The sequence below is a fragment of the Saccopteryx bilineata genome, chromosome 5, assembly GCF_036850765.1.
Source record: "Saccopteryx bilineata isolate mSacBil1 chromosome 5, mSacBil1_pri_phased_curated, whole genome shotgun sequence".
NCBI classification, from domain to species: Eukaryota; Metazoa; Chordata; class Mammalia; order Chiroptera; family Emballonuridae; genus Saccopteryx; species Saccopteryx bilineata.
This window is the reverse complement of record NC_089494.1, coordinates 207,107,024-207,124,879: the sequence shown is the minus strand read 5'-3', so window position 1 is coordinate 207,124,879 and position 17,856 is coordinate 207,107,024. Positions and strand designations below refer to the sequence as shown.

The 17,856-nt window shown below is 42.8% G+C and overlaps 1 protein-coding gene and 1 non-coding gene across 4 annotated transcripts in view; one reads left to right on the top strand and one right to left on the bottom strand.

The window, feature by feature from the left end:
• The window catches only part of SHROOM3 (shroom family member 3), a 323,146-nt gene that overhangs the window by 63,905 nt on the left and 241,385 nt on the right, over positions 1-17,856 (top strand). The gene's annotated exons all lie outside the window — the stretch shown is intronic.
• Positions 12,604-12,732, bottom strand: LOC136307203 (small nucleolar RNA SNORA3/SNORA45 family). Its single transcript, XR_010725872.1, has one exon. It is a non-coding gene; the product is annotated as a small nucleolar RNA SNORA3/SNORA45 family (small nucleolar RNA).

Below are 17,856 nucleotides of genomic sequence, written 5' to 3'. Positions count from 1 at the left end.
AGCTAATGGGAAGCAAGAGGCAACTTAATGGACTTTTAAAAAATTTTCTAAAAGCCATTCACTGGTTAAATATGTAAGTAAAAAAATATAAACTATAGTAACATTTGCATACACTTTGAAGTTCCACAAAAAGTAGAACGTCGAGTTACCATACAACCAGGAGGTCTACTCGTAGATGTATACCCAAGAGAAATGAGGACATACATCCACACAAACATTTACGAGAATGATCATAACATAACTTTTGTGATATTTAAAAAGTGGGGATACCCAGATATCCATTAACTGATCATGGATAAACTAAATGTGGTATAACTAGACAATGGAATATTATTCAGTCATAAAAAGGAGTGATATGTGCTACAACATGGAGAAACCTTGAAAACATGATTATAAATGAAAAAAGCCAGACACAAAACACCACATATTATGTGATTCCATTTATATGAAATGTCCAGAGACAAATTCACAGAGATGGGAATACTGTGGATAGTGGTTGCCAGCTGCTGGGTGTAGGGGAGAACGGGGAGTGACTGCTAATGGATGTGGAGGGCTCTGCTGGAGTGATGAGAATGTTCTGATATCAGACAGTGGTGATGGTTGCTCAATAATGTGAATATATTAAAAACCACCGAATTGTACAGTTAGGGGACATTTTATGGTATGTGAATTATATTACAATAAAATATGAAGCCTGAAGCTTTATTCAAGAAATATGTTACAGCTTTACCTGTGGTGGTGCAGTGGATAAAGCATTGACCTGGAAATGCTGAGGTCGCCGGTTCGAAACCCTGGGCTTGCCTGGTCAAGGCACATATGAGAGTTGATGCTTCCAGCTCCTCCCCCATTCTCTCTCTCTGTCTCTCTCTCCTCTCTCTCTCCTCTCTAAAAATGAATAAATAAAATAAAAAATAAAAAAAAATTTTAAAGAAAAGAAATATGTTACATATTTAAAATATAACCCAATTATAATTAAAAATGAAGTATGGGGAAGGACAAAAAGACAATGAGGAAAGAAAGAAAACAACTTGGTACAAGAAAGAAAATGAGAACAAAAGAAGAAAAAGGAAGGCAGAGTCCATGATTTTTTATACAAAAGAACATTTCTAGTTCTCTGAGGGTTCTTTGGACCCTATTACCTATTTATTATTGCCTTTTGAACTTCTAATTAACAAGATGACCATTGCTTTCAGGCCTTTTGATTGTTCTTTGCCCTTAAAATCCTCAGTTGCTTGGTTTTAATCCCAACAGAATTAATGACCCGCGGATGTCACATTTGTCTTAGTTTGCAGTATCAGTCAGTGACCAGAGCTGGATGTCACATCTAACAATCACGTCAACTCAAGCCGAGACTGGTCTAGATAAAGGTTCTCCGTTGCCACATTTAATTTCGTTATTTATGGTCATGCTGGGATGCTCAATAGCTGGTCTTCCTTCTGACCTAGGATAGACTTATCAGTCTCCCCCAACTGTTAAAACTTGAAGAGGTGAGTAATATAAATAAGGTCTTGGACATGAACTGCTCTTGACTTATTCTCAAACAACAGATGGGCAGAAAGCTTAGCTTATTGCCATAGGGCCTGGTATACAATACGATAATGTGTAAGTCACTTCTAATAATCAGAAATGTTAGTTCATAATGAGTGAAAGACAGTGAGAGAGCTCAGGAAGGAGGCTAGTGGAAACTGTGGAAACCAGCAGTAGACTGAGAGGGATGTGAGATCTGATGTGTCTTAGAGGTCACAGCAGACTTCCCTCTTGTTCAGCCTCTCCAGTCAGTCAATCACCCAGGCTGCTGATTTTGCCTTCTACTATTACCCAAATTTCTTTCTTTTTCTTCATCTTTTCTCTCACTCACTCTCACTTCATCTCTAGCCCGGTTGATTATAATAGCTTTGTAAAAAGTTTTCTAGTTTCTAATCTTACCCCTACCCCATTAAAATCCATCCTTCACATTATGAAAGTGATATTTCTGAAGTCCAAATCATACCATGTTCCTGCCGCATTAGTTATCTGTGTTGAAATCAGATGAAGCTATGAGCAGAGATGCTTATAGTGTAAGGACTGGGGTTCTCTTGTGAGCCCATCAGACTTCGCCTTACCAGAGCCCCGACCTGGGAACCTGGAGAAATCTCTGCACTGAATGGCCTGTTACTTGACATTATCCAGTAACAACACTTTGGTAATAATATAGGGAGAAAAAAAGAGAATGATTTCTAAAAATATGAAACCAAAATATAATAGATATTTTGCAATAAGCACAGCACAGCAATACAAAGTCCTGGCCTACATGCCTAGTGCCTGTCCCTGGGGCAAGGCCAGTCAGTGAGCGCAGGGGAGTTTCATCTCTAGTTCTGGTTCTCTAAGTTTCAGGTCCTGGGTTCTTTAATGAATTACAGCTGCTCCCCTCAGCTGTAATGAATTACAGCTGCCCCACTCCCATGAACACAGGGGAAGTCTGTGAAAAAAGTTTTATAGGAGGCTTGGGAACACCCTCTGAACTAGCCGAAGGATCATACTTAGTGCCCAAAGGACCATTCCAAGGGTAGCAGTCAAGTTTCTTCTAAGCGACAACTGCGTGCTCTGCTCTGCTCTGAAAGGAGTCTGAGCTTTGATAAGTACACAGTGCCTGCCATAGCCACAGGTGGGGAAGAGTCTGTGTATTTGCCCATCCCAGACCACACCCTTTGTTGTCCAGGAACTGACGAGTCACCCCAGTTTACTCAAGTGGGCATTGAATGGGTGTAGGCAGATTCTCTGGACTTATAAAGACAGAATGTCTTGCGAGGCCCACTCAGCAGTACAGCTGCCTCCCAAGTACAGAACATACCTAACCCTGCAGGCCCAGGGGACTGTTCTCAGCTCTGCTAGTCTACGCTCTGCTTGGGTGACTTCTCAAAATTCCTGTCTAGCTAGCTTGTCATTTTTTTGGATGATTTGTTGATTGAGAGATAAGGTTTCCTTGCCCATACAAATGAAATTTAAAGAATTTCTCTTGGTTGAGTTGCTGACTTACTAGAGAATTCTTAGTGTTTTGAAGGGAGGGAGCATTAAAGTTACAGTCAGTGGCTGAGGTTATCTTGGAAATTTTTTAAACATTATGGGATCGGTTCTGCTAATTCCCAGATCAATGAGGGTTTATGTGTGCTAGCAGAGAGAGGAAAATACCAGATGTCTGCAGAGTAGGACTGGGGCCAGAACTTGTCATCATGTGACCTTGGACCACTCACTGAACCAATGCCTTCTAGCTGTACCACCTGTAAAAGGATGTGTGTTGAATAATCTACTAGCTGCCTTGCTGGGACATTGTGGCCACAACAGAGCAATGCTGCAGAAGTCGGACAGAAGGCTTTTTCCTTCAAAGTCAATGCTATAAATTGTTTATGATAAATTTCTTTATTTTATTTAATATTTTAAAATCCAGGAGGACAGCTCTTAAAATGGGAGATTTATTTAAGTTATAAGGAAATACCTACTCAAATCATTCTCAGAAATTACAAGATGATTATTGTGATTTTTGTGTGTGTTTGTATGTGTTCCTAGTGAAGAGTAAGAGCTAGACTCTTAAGAATAAATATCAAATTATCTCAATTTCTGATAAATAAGGGGGAGGGAGAACCAATGAACCTATTATAGGTATTTTGGGGAGGCTCAAACCTCAAGACAGGGACTACGTGTATTCATTTGTACAGTCTACTCCATTCCACAGCAGCATAATAACAGGCACTCAGTAAATGTTGTGGTTAATGAGAGCCTTTTCTGATGACTTTGAAAGACAGAGACAAAGGCAGAATGAGTTCTCACTGAGGCACGGGCTTTTATTTCATACCCACCCTTCCTTCCTTCCTTCCTTCCTTCCTTCCTTCCTTCCTTCCTTCCTTCCTTCCTTCCTTCCTTCCCTCCCTCCCTCCCTCCCTCCCTCCCTCCCTCCCTCCTTCCTTCCTTCCTTCCTTCCTTCCTTCCTTCCTTCCTTCCTTCCTTCCTTCCTTTTCTCTCCCTCCCTCCCTCCCTCCCTCCCTCCCTCCCTCCCTCCCTCAATCCCTCTCTGCCTCTCTTTTTACATACTATGAATGATTTGAAAGGATTTACTCTTCATAGTTGGAGGGCTCTATGGAGCCTGTCTGAGAATGAACATATTTTTAAACTTGTGCTGTAACAAGTGTGGGACCAGGCATCCAAGCCTATTTCTGTGTCGTCTTTCATTTGCCTAGAGATCATTGAGATTGATACAGGTCAGAGAATCAAACTCTTGAGGGTTGTGTTAAAATTCCTTTCATTTGAAATGTCAAAAACCAAGTTAAGCAAAAGAGAAGGTATTTTTTTTGGATCACCACAGAAAGGGCAGGGGCATGCTCGCCCTAGAGCAGGGGTCCCCAAACTACGGCCCTGTGGGCCGCATGTGGCCCCCTGAGGCCATTTATCTGGCCCCCACCGCACTTCCGGAAGGAGCACTTCTTTCATTGGTGGTCAGTGAGAGGAGCATAGTTCCCATTGAAATACTTGTCAGTTTGTTGATTTAAATTTACTTGTTCTTTATTTTAAATATTGTATTTGTTCCCATTTTGTTTTTTACTTTAAAATAAGATATGTGCAGTGTGCATAGGGATTTGTTCATAGTTTTTTTTATAGTCCAGCCCTCCAACAGTCTGAGGGACAGTGAACTGGCCCCCTGTGTAAAAAGTTTGGGGACCCCTGCCCTAGAGACTATTAGGCCTGAGATGAGAACGGAGCCGGGAACCCTCTCTTCGTCTCTCAACACTGCCTTTCTCTGGTTGTTGTGTTCCTTCAACCCACAGACTGAGAACTGCTCTCAGGCTGCAGGTACAGAAATCCCAGGGGAGGCTTCTGATTGGACCTGCTCAGGTCATGGGCCTGCCCACGTGTCCAGTGAGGCACTAGGACTGGTGGCACCCTGGAATCACTGACTACAGTGAGGAAGGAGCAGCTCCCTCAGAAAAGGGGTGCTGTTCCCAGAAGACAGGAGGGTGCTGGATAAACAACCCAGCGCATCTCCAGGGGCCATAGAAACCATGGACAGAGAGAGTGCTCACCGAGAAGCCCTGGTTTGCTCCTAAATGTGCAATGGAGTGCATTCAACACCAGCAACTTCAACTCTGGGCGCTTGGATAGAGAAAAAAATAAAACAAAATAAATAGATAAAATAGATAAAAAGCAAATGAAATGTTGCAATCAATTCAGCTTGATGTTGAACTCACTGAGCCTAGGTCCTAAAGTGAGAATGAGTGGGAAACAAACCTCATTGGTCTCATTGGTCTCCCAATGAACAGTTGGTCTCCCACAGAACAAATACCTCTTTTCCGTGACTGCGTGTACTGTTTAAATATATATGTGTGTTTTTCATAGGACTTGCCACTTAAATTCAAGCCAATAAACTCAACTCCTTTATTAAGTGCTGGACCAGAAAAAGCAGAAATTTGTTTTAGTGCTGAAGGGACACTGACTGTGCTGGGCTCACAAAGAAGCAATTGCCAAGTTGGTGACTTCCTAGATTTTTAAGAGCAATTTTGACTCCATATAATTTTTCCCACATAAATGAACTGATTTTAGAAATTAAACTCATAAGATAAGGTGCTTCTTCTGTTCTTGTATGTGCATGTGAGTGTATTATTCAGATGCAATCTCTTTACTGGACCTCTTTCCTGTCTGTGTGGGTGTCAGAGAGAAATGGAAAGGATGACTGATGAGTAGATATGGGAGGCACGAGGTGTGACAGACAGCAACAAAGGAGTTTTTATTTGTAAAGAGCTTTCTACATTTTAATCATTCTTTAGCATTCTGCTGTATGCTTTAGTGGGTGTAATTGATTACAGACTCACAAGGCTAGGTTCTTTTGCATCATTTAATTCGCTCTTCCATCCAATTCTTAAATCCCAAAGGATTGTCTGGGGGTGTGATTGAGTCCCCAAGTAACCTAGGACACTTCTCATTCAGAGCAAGTCTTTGATCTTCATAGAACTCTGATCAGTATAACAATGAGTCCTATCTAGTGAGCCCAATTCTGAATTCCTGTAATTTATACCCTTTAATACCCATGTGGTCTGGGAGTTACATGGAAATCATCTAATCCCTCTTCCTCTTGGCAGCATTTCAAACCTTTGAAGAGACCACTTATGTCCCTACAGGTCTCCTTCCTATCCTCCCTGCTTTATTTTCACCAGTTGTTCTGATCATGATGGTGATGATGACATTAGTAAGAATAACCAACAGTTATTGGTTCTATAGGATGCGTTTTTAAAGCAATTTATATATAGTAATTAACATAAATCTCCTAACATTCCCATGTTATAGATGAGGAAACTGAGGCACGGGGAGCTTAAATAATGTACCCAAAGTTCTACAGTTAGTATCTAACAGAACCTAACTCTGAACCCAGGTGTTTTGGCTCCTAAGACTTCCCTCTTAACATCATTCCTAGATGACACTCCCCTGATGTGATCCAGGTTATCCTCATCTCTGTTAGAATAACATCCACTAGTGGACACAGTGCTATAGGTGCTGTCTGTCTGTGGACTGCACTTTTCTACTTAGTAAATTTCTGTTACCACCATCCAAGTTTCCATTAGCTGCATGCTGTACCTTGTAAAAACTAAAGCAACTTTCCTTACCAGTGTCATTATGCCTGTGGCTCACTCAATGTGTGATACTCAGACCAACCCAGTTAGAAGAATCACCACAGCTCTTTCCCAATATTTGGGCAATTAAAACTAGGGACCACAAATCATTGAATTCTCACTGTGTATGACAATCAACAGCTTCTGATATAGCATCTCTGGATCTGGGGTAATCCACTTAGGAGAGTTGGCTAAATCATACGGCTCCACTGATATTTGATTGTGTAATAAAAGCCTTTCATTTTTTTATATCATTTATAATCTAACATCTAACATTTCCTTTAAGAATTTGATTAAAGTTAACTATCTTTGTAACAATATTGACTGATGATGATAGAATATGGTGGACAGAAGCTGACTTACAGGCAATAAGCGCTGGGGTTTTCAGCAATCTGCAGGCTGTGGGTGTGTTGGAAGATAAACAGACCACTTTCAGAATTCACATTTTATACTGATGCTATCACAAACAATTAGCTAACTCAGGAAACTGTCCTAAATTGCTGAGACCGAAATTCAATATCTTGGAAGAAAGTAAATGCCATTCAAGTCAATAAGACATAATTTGCTTTAGTTTTGACTGTTATATATACAGCTATTCCAAAGTTTCTAAGTTTACAGTTGAATTCTATATATACCAGTAACACTCTGTTTGCACAACAGATTTCACATTTTGGTGCAGAACATTAACACTGCACAGGTAAGTTGGGGTGGCATAGTCACTGTGCCCAGTGATGTCCATGATTAATAAAAAGTCGCACATATTGCTAAATTTTCAAAAAACATATTTTTTAAATGAGGAAGGGAGTTGGAGAGACAGACTCTCTATATCTTATGCACCCTGACTGGGGTCCACCCAGCAACCCTCGTTTGGGGCTGATGCTCAAATCAACCGAGCTATCCTCAGAGCCAGAGGCCAACACTCCGACCAACTGAGCCACTGGCTGTGAGAGGGGAAGAGAAAGAGAAGGGGGAGAGGGAGTGGAAGAGAAGAGAAGCAGATATCACTTCTCTTGTGTGCCCTGACTAGGAATCGAACCCAGGACATCTGCATGCTGGGCCGACGCTGTATCCACTGAGCCAACTGGCCAGAGCCTAATACTTTAGTTTCTATACAGACTACTGTACTTTGTAAGTTCCCATTCATTCAATGAACAATTAAGGGTTCACAGGCCTATTGACAATTATTGGGACTATAGTAAGAGACAATGCTCCACCTTAATCATGTGATCAAACTTACTATTATCAATGGGTATTCATAATCAAGTCAAATGTCACAGTGTGCCTACTGATGTGAGGCACTAAGAAGGACACAATACCACCTTTGTAGTTCCTTACCAAACTTGTTTAACATGAATCTAATCATGAGGAAACAATCAGACAAATCCAAATTTGGGGGCAGTATACAAAACTGTCCTGGACTCTAAAAATTTCAAGGTCAATAAAAGAAAAAATAAGAAGAAAAAGCAGGGAACTGTTGTAATATAAGATTATAAAAACTTTTTTTTTTTTTTTTTTTACAGAGAGAGGGATAGTCAGGGACAGACAGACAGACAGGAACAGAGAGATGAGAAGCATCAATCATTAGTTTTTTTTCCGTTGCACGTTGCAACACCTTAGTTGTTCATTGATTGCTTTCTCATATGTGCCTTGACCACGGGCCTTCAGCAGACTGAGTAACCCCTTGCTTGAGCCAGCGACCTTGGGCTCAAGCTGGTGAGCTTTTTTGCTCAAACCAGATGAGCCCGCGCTCAAGCTGGTGACCTCGGGGTCTCAAACCTGGGTCTTCCTCATCCCAGTTCGATACTCTATTCACTGCGCCACAGCCTGGTCAGGCTAAAACATTTTAATAATAAATACAATGAATGAAACTTGATTAGATCCTGGATTTTTTTAAAAAGCTATAAAATGAACTGTTAGGACCAGTGGGAAGTTTGAATATCTACTCTATGTTATGTTGTTATATATCATATCATATAGACTCTTCTATTTACATTGTATTATTTTATACTCTTTTATTAATGTAACATTTTTGGAGCATAATAAATATAATTATATAAGAGAATGTCTTTCTTTTTGGGAGACACATACTAAAGTATTAAGAGATAAGTGTCATGATATCTAAAATTGACTTTCAAATGGTTCAGTAAAAAACTTTTTGTATCTAGATTAATAGATATATTAATATCTATAAATATTTTGTATTATATTGATTTTTATATTTCACATTGATTTTATATTTTATATCACTGGCTATATTGAAAAATAATATATTAATAACTAAATATATATCAATAGTTATTAACATATATTATATAATATATAGTTATAATATATTATAGTTATTAAAAACATATTGACATATTGATATATTTTTTAGTTTTCTGAGGCTGCTATACCAAATTACCACAAACTTGGTGGCTTAAAACAACAGAAATTTATTTTCTCACCGTTTTGGAGGCAGGCAGTGTGAACTCGGGGGGCCGAAGGCCGTGTTTCCTCAGAAGCCTGCAGGAAGGACCCTTCCTTGCCTCTTCCAGCTTCCGGTGCGTGCCGGCAATCTTTGGCATTCCTTAATTTGCAACTACATCACTCTAATCTTTGCTTTTGTCTTCACCTGATATTCTCCTCTCAGTGTGTCGCTGTCCAAATGTCTGTCTTCTTATAAAGACACAGTTATTGGATTAGGGCTCATCCTAATCCAACATCATCTCATCTTGATGACATCTGCAAAGACTCTATTTCTGTTAAGTTCCTATTCACCAGTACTGGGTAGACATGAATACTGGGGGATACTGTTTAACTGTTTTACTTTATATAGTATATAAAGATTTTATACAGGGAGGGAGGGAGAGGGGAGAGGAAACAAGAATGCATAATGTGGCAAAATATTAACAAATGGTGAATTTTGATGAAAAGTGTGTTTAATATACCATTCCTTCAAATTTTCTAAAGGTTTGAACTAATTCCAAGTAAAATAAAATTTTGGGAAAATGTTATATAAAGGAAGTAGTGGTGGGGGGTGGGGAGAATTGTTTTGCCCACAAGACTATCTCCCTGCGATGAAGGGCACAGTGGAGGGACATACCTCATGATGATTTCAGTGCACATGTGACAGTAACAGAGACAACAGTGCTAACTCAGGTTGAGCACATTCGGAAGGGTTTCCGTGAGAAGTGAGCCCAACTGAACAGAGGTTTGTAGAAAGTATAGGAGTAACTTCCGTGAGAAGTGAGCCCAACTGAACAGAGGTTTGTAGAAAGTATAGGAGTAACTTCCGTGAGAAGTGAACCCAAGTAACAGAGGTTCGCAGGGCGAGAGTGCACTTGGGGAGCTGCCAGCAGCCCAGAACGGTTGGAGCAAAGGGCTTGTGTGTAAGATGGTGGGAGTGGACCTGGAGAGACGCGGGAAGCGTGTCATTGAGGGTGCTGCCTTGAGAGAATTGGCTTTTGCCATGAGGCCAGGAGGAGCCATGGTGGGACGTTAGGCAAGGTATAACCTGAATAAATTATTGTTTTGGGGCTAAGAGTGTGGAGAAGCCTGGAGACAATCAGTTGAGAGACTGGTGGGACGAGCCAGAGAAGAAACAAGAGGCATCGAGGACGGTAGGGTTTTTTGAGAGCTGTGAAGACGCTAAAATGGAAAGGGCTGGGCTGCTGACCTGATGGAGAGGCCGTGGAAGGGGGAGGAAGAAAGAGGCCTAATTGGTGCAGCCTTCCCTGCAGGGACGCAGGAGGAAGTGAAGGCAGGGTGCAGGCAGAGGGGGGAGGGGCCGCAGGCTGTGCTCAGTTTGGAAGGAAGTGCTGACCTCGGAGGGCAGGTGGAGGGTCTCAGGAGGTGACCCGAAACCCAGGAAGCAGACCTGGCCTGCTGACTGCTGCATATATTGGTGTGGAGTGAGATCACGGATTTTGAGACTTCCCAACTAGAGTATAGACAGAGGGAAGACAGTGGTTACAAGAAAAGGCTGGGGATGGAACCCTGGAAAGGAGGGCAAAGGGACATGGCCCAGCCAAGGGGACCAAGGAGAACTGGACAGAGAGGGCAGGAACTTGAAAATCTGACATCTTAAAGATGGTGGCCCCTTTTGCACATGATCCTCCTGCCACCACAGGAAAGAAATAGGAGAATGTGGAAGAGCAGGCCTCTTGGAGGAAGTCTCGGGTACGCTTGACGCCACGCATGACAGCGGCTTTCCCTGACGTATTCGGAGTCTCTGGCAGGTTATTTTTAACTGCCACCTTGCAAAGTCAATGTTTGTGTTTTGATCATTGTCCTGTCCAGTGGCTTGTTCTAAGCTCCAACCTGGGAGGTTACTGTACAAGCCCAGGAGGGCGATGTGAGAGAGAAACTGGGCGAGTGAAATGTAATGATCCTGTGGCCACCAGCCTTGATATCCATGACAGATCAAACAGTCGGTGTGCATCGTGTTCCACTGCTTGCATCACCGGGTCATGAGTTGTCAGTGGAATTTGTGGAATGGATTGTTCTCTTGGAGTCACCCAATATCCCTGAACAATGGGAGCACACATTCCTAGTTTTATGTAAGAGCTAGTAAAGAATGTTCCATCCACCTGATCAGAAGCAGGGAGGAATCGCAGAAGCCCGCCTGCCTGCCTGCCTGCCTTCTCTTTCTTCCCTCTCCTCCTCCTCTTCTTTGTTTTTTCCCTTTCTCTTTAAGGAAGGAGAAACAGGGAGGGAAGGAAAAGAAAGGTAGACCCATTGTGCAGAAGTCACTAGAGAATGGCGCCCCAGGGTGGAGGGAAGATAAATGTGAGATATGGGGAATAAGGATACTCCGGGTTTTTCACTGCACAGGCTCTATTTTTCTTTCTTTGAATATTCTTGTAGAATAAAGGTACCAAAGTATGAAGTAACTACTGAGAGGCCCTACCTTACTCATACGGTGAGATTTAGGAGCTGAGAAAGTCCTCTTCTCCAATCGCAACATTTCGGGGGGGCTCGGTAGCACAGAGCACAATAAAGAGACCGATAGACTCAGCACTGGGAAGTTCAGAGCAATGGTTTCAGTGTCTGTGTGATTCAGTAACTCGCCAGCGGTCTTTATACAGTGTCAATTTCAAACTGAGGCCAGCTCCGTGTTTCAGTGTTCACATCCAGACAGAAGAGACCTGTCCTTCGTGCTGGCTGGCTTGCCGGTAACCAACCCCTCTGGTCCGGGAATTGTCAGGGGCCAGACTGGCGGAGGCTCACCCTGGAGATGTAGTCACCACGGACACAAGGAAGGAAGGGTGCAGTGGATACAGGGCTGCAGACCGCAGTGGCCGCTGCTACAGCTCCTCAAGAGTTCCTTCAAGTTCCTGCGCTGAGGATTAAAACTTCCTTAGAAGGGCTTTAAGCCTCTCATTCTGAGGTTTGAGATAGAACTGAAATAGTTAACAGTGAATTTACACTGAAATGTGTTGACAGAGTAAATGTTTATTGTCACAAATGTCAAGTGAGCTAAAGTAATTTCATTTCTCTATAATGGAATTAAGTGAACTTGTGACCCCCAATTCCTACTTGGCAATGGAAAACTCAATCTTTTAAACAAATTTAATTACTTCTGGTTTAAAACTCAGTATTTTTTTTAAAGCATTTGTTATCATTTAAAGAACCTTTCTCCATGTGACTTCAAGCCACCAGGACATGCACCCCGCCCCCCACCCCAACCCCTCCATACACCCTTAATCTTCTCAGTTCTTCTGCTAAGGAATTTGGTCTTCAGCATGACAGCCTGCTTTGGGGGCCTTTTCTTCTCCAGAACTCGGTTGTAGCCCTAGGAGGACAGAAGAAGAAAGGGTTTATATACATTCATACACACACACACACATACATACATACATATGTGTAAATATATATTATATGTACATGTATCTACTTATACTATTGCACGGCAGATACCAACTCCAACTCCCTGGTGGGTATGAGGAGAGCTGCCTGCCAGCCTTCTCCACCTAGGAGTCAACAAGGGCATTGCTTCTGATCTGGGCACTGCAGGAACCCTGATTCCCTTCGCTGGTTAATCAAGACCAGTGGGTTCTCTCTGAAAGCTCTAGCAACCAGGACAAGAGCTGTGTCAGGATCTGACTCCAGTCTCAGGGAACCTAGTCCTTTTTTTTTTTTTTTTTTTTGTATTTTTCTGAAGCTGGAAATGGGGAGAGACAGTCAGACAGACTCCCGCATGCGCCCGACCGGGATCCACCCAGCACGCCCACCAGGGGGCGATGCTCTGCCCACCAGGGGGCGATGCTCTGCCCACCAGGGGGCGATGCTCTGCCCATCCTGGGCGTCGCCATGTTGCGACCAGAGCCACTCTAGCGCCTGAGGCAGAGGCCACAGAGCCATCCCCAGCGCCCGGGCCATCTTTGCTCCAATGGAGCCTTGGCTGCAGGAGGGGAAGAGAGAGACAGAGAGGAAGGAGGGGGGAGTGGGGGTGGAGAAGCAAATGGGCACTTCTCCTATGTGCCCTGGCCGGGAATCGAACCCGGGTCCCCCGCACGCCAGGCCAACGCTCTACCGCTGAGCCAACCGGCCAGGGCCGAACCTAGTCCTTCTTGAGTAAATTTTTAGCCAATTTAAGATTCTTCTCCTACTCCTCCCCCCCCTTTTTTTAAACCATCTTCCTAAGGATGGTGTCAGTTCCTGACATTCTTATGTACAATCGTAACGTTTAAGGAGTGGGCAACTGTGAGCTCCTTGTAAGGAGGCCTCTTCTGAGCTGGCTTTGGCCTTTGGCGACCGTCCTCACTGCCACCCACTGCTGATATCCATTGGAAACCCTGCCCGTTGGCTTCCAGATCCCCACACATTTAGGGCAGAGACTTCCCAGTCCACTGGCTTTCCTTGAGCCAGACACCCGGCTGGTCGTGTAGGGGAAGGGTGAAGGAAGCTGTGGGAATGTCTGCTGCTCTTCCTCGCTGCTCTGATGCTGCAGCACGTGGGGGTGGAGGTGGTGGGTCTATGTCAGATGGTCTCCAGCTTGACCTACCCCGGGGCCATTGCCCGTCCTGTTGGCACAGGGCTCTCTGTGAGACTACCTGCTGTGGGATCCTTGAGGGGGAGTGGAGACACAGTCCTCCTGCTCTGAGATTCTCCAACCCTCCTGGGGGTTTCCATCACCTCTGCCCCCAGGGTCTGGACTTTCCATTAGCCACCCTGACCGATGACTTACTTTCTTGCTCTTCTTTTTGCTTTTCTTCCAGCCCAGTGAAGATTTTATTTTTTTTTAATTTTTTTTAAAATTATTTTATTTATTGATTTTTTTAGAGAGAGAGGAGTGAGAGAAAGAGACAGAGAGAGAGAGAGAAGGGGGAGGAGCAGGAAGCATCAACTCCCATATGTGCCTTGACCAGGCAAGCCCAAGGTTTCAAACCGGCAACCTCAGTGTTCCAGGTCGACGCTTTATCCCACTGCGCCACCACAGGTCAGGCCGTGAAGATTTTAAAAAATAATAACTTCTCTGTCTCATTTGAAGGGGGGGGTGAAGTTTACATAATTTTCATTCTTCTGAATCTCTTGGTTGTGGCAAGAACCCTAAAACTTAGGTTTTTGGGGTTTTTTTTAAGATTTTATTTACTGGTTTTACAGAGGTAGGCGGGAGAGTGAAGCGAGAAGTATCAACTCATAGTTGCTTCACTCCAGTTGTTTATTGATTGCTGGTCATATGTGCCTTGACCGGGCAAGTCCAGGGTTTTGAACTGGTGACCTCAGAATCCCAGGTCAGTGCTTTATCCACTGTGCCATCACAGGCTAGGCTACAGCTTATTTATTTTACTCTAGATCTGGACATTGACTGCAGTCGTGTGATTTGGAACAATTTTTCTCAGCTTTAGCAATACAATAGAATTTTCTCACACATTGAATGGTATGGTCTACTTGGGCTTGTTATGTACTAACTTTGTTCCTGGAAACATTTGACAGGATTTCCCCTTTGTTGGGGCCCTCATCAGTTCTTTTGAGGTGAGCAGTGAGTGACATGTAGAGATCTGATACTCACTTTTTTACTTCAGAGATTCTAATTTTTAACATTAAAAAAAGATCTTATTTGAAAAAGTCATTTCTTGCAAGGCAAATGGGAAAGCATTTAGGCAAATGATAACTGTCTCTGCTGTCCTTCCGTGCTTAACTGAGAGTAAACCCACTGACACGGGTGGGGTTTCCTTAGGATTGGAACCTGTGTGCGGTCTGTCGTCCTTAGTAGATTTAGCTGCTTTTTCTCTTGTCTCAGTAGACATTGAATCTGACATTCTACATGAGTGAGAAATCAGCACAAGATCAAAACTATATCCTGGATGAGAAAACCCCAGAGAAACGTTTTGTCTTCGGGTAGAGGGACAGAGCACACAAGACCTTTAATTCTCACACCCGTATAAGCTTTGGAGAAACAGAACGTGGAGCAGAGCGGACCAGATTAACAAGGGACACTGGATACAAAGCCCTTCTCGTCTTCTGTGTCTGCATCCATAGACAGGGATAGTCACACAGGGGAGGTGGACACTGACCAGCTGGTCTTTGGAGGAATATCCTCCTGACCAATTCCTCTGTGGACTCAGATGCATAAAGAGGAAAATTGCCAAGGAAGATATTTGCTTTCCCAGATTTCCCTGTGGAACAATAAGTTATCCTAAAACAGTGACTTCCAATTTTTAAGTACTAATTTCAATTTATGGTTGGGAGTCCATGGATGCACTGGACTGACCCCCAACACATTCAATCTGTGAGAAAGAACAAGACTGTGTGCATTGTTCTTTAACATTTTATATAAAGGACTTGAGCATCTGTGGATTTGGATATCCCCAGGGGGTCCTGGGACCAATCTCCTGCAGATTCTTAGAGAAGACTGGGTTAAGGTTTAGGGGAGTCAAAGTTGTATGTGGATTTTTGATGGCATGGGAGTTGGTGACCCTGACCCCCGCGTTGTTCATTAGTCAAACATATAGTAATAAATATGCTGTTTACTTGGTTTTGCAATTTTGACCTCCAACATCCTCTCACTCAGAGAGTACATAGAATAGAATCTTTCTACAATGTAGCCAATGAGATGACAACATTTCCATTAAAACATTAGTCAAATGGTGACCTTAACTCTCTGATTGGTACCCAATAAAGTGAGGGTTTGGCCACGTCCTAACACCAGCATCATGGAAGGACTCAGCTATATCTACTCTTCCAATGAAGACAAATATTAGAAAATTCATTCTGTGGAGAAGTTTGTGAGAATTTCAGAACACCATGCAAATAATTTGTACACCACAGTAAAAAGTCGTGGTTAATAGCACGGTTCTTGTAAGTTACAGTCTCTGTTAGAATCTCAGCTCAGCCACTCTCTTAACCCCAGCAAGATAATCAACCCTGTCCATCCCTGGGCTTTCTCCCCATTGTAAACACACCTGTGTCTAAAGGTGCTCCTCTCAGGCTTCAAGGAGATGCTATGATGGGAAAAAGATTTGAAAAACCATCATAATCTGAGCTTCTGCATCTATAAGCTATAATTGTATTTTCCTAATGGGGATGGCTTAGGGATTAAATGCAGGTGCCCCAAAGTGTTCAGTGCAGCACCTAGTAAGCGAGTACTAAATGACAGTGTGTTGTGACCACACAGCCCTTGGCCAGCCACCCAATTCTGCTAGCGCTTGGAAAATGTCTAGAAGATAATTACCTCCCACTTCTTTGCAAAGAAATCCTGAAAGCCATGAGCAAGGCCATCAAATAAATAATTCCTTTCCAGGGAGGCCAGTGATGATGACCATTGGAACCAATCCCACCTCTCTCTGCCAGCTTGCTCTCTGAAGCCTTTTTTTCTTTTACAGTAAGTTGCTGAAAAGTGTAAATGCTTCAGTCTCCTTTCCCACTGAGAATGAAATAATTTCCTCCCATTTGAGAGCCTGCTGCCTGACCTGTGGTGGTGCAGTGGATAAAGTACCAACCTGGAACACTGAGGTCACTGGTTCGATACCCCGGGCTTGCCTGATCAAGGCATATATAGAAGTTGATGCTTCCTGCTCCTCTCCCCCCCCCCTCTCTTTCTCTCCTCTCTTTTTAAAAATGAATAAATAAAATCCAATATATATATATATATGGATTTTAAAATAATAATTATTACTCATGTAGAATGTCAGATTCAATGTCTACTGAGAAAATAGAAAAAGCAGCTAAATCTACTAAGGATAACAGAACTGCACACAGGTTCGAATCCTAAGGAAACCCCACCTGTGCCAGTGGGTTTACTCTCAGTTAAGCACGGAAGGACAGCAGAAACAGTTATCATTTGCTCCTAAATGCTTTCCCATTTGCCTTGCAAGAAATAACTTTTTCAAACAAGATTTTTTTTTTAAATCCAATATTATATATATGTATATGAGAACCTGCTGTGGTTCTCTTCCAACACACAGGAAGAGTCAGAGCCAAGATTTTTTTTTCCCTTATGTAGCAGTTCTTGATGAGCTCTCTTTTTTTTTTTTTCATTTTTCTATGGACACCTGGTAATAATTGACTTTACTATACTGTGCTTACTGGAGGGCATGTATATTAAGGTCAGAGAGGTGGCAAAAATGTCTATAACAAGCAGAATCAGAGTTAGATTGAAATGGACACTTAAAAAAACCTAAGAGAGGTTTAGTGATTTCCCAGAGAACCCAAAGACAGATGTCACTGAAGTCAGAAACCATTGTTCTCATCACTCTAATGCCTGTTTCCAGGCTATTCCCACCTGTCCCCAAGGGGCAGACTGCTCCAGTAGCTCAGGAGATAGATGACTGTGGGCAAAAGTGGAGGCAAAGAGTCTCTGGGCATCATCTTAGAGAAGACTGTTGTGAAAAAGCCGAGAATGAGCTCACAACTGGTACAGAATGTCTAAAAGCAACACATCCTGTAAAGGTTTCCTATTTAAAAAAACAAAGCGAGGAGCATAGAAAACCACCACCCTCTCTTCTCGACTCAATCAGCTGATTGAATGTGAAACGTAAGCACATATTACATGCACTTAATTAAAAAAAAAAAGAATTTGCACACAGTCTGGGAAGCTGTCAACTAACGGAAATTAAGGGAGTCTTGCTTTCACTAAGCTTTGTTTTTGTAACTGCCGAACACACTCCTGCATCTGGGGTAGTGTCTTAGAGCAGAGATGGGAGTCTGGAGACTGGGTTTCCATGCCTGCTCTGCAGCTGTTTACCTCTATGACCCTGGGCAGAACCAGGAAAACCTTGCATTATTTTCAACCTGTAAA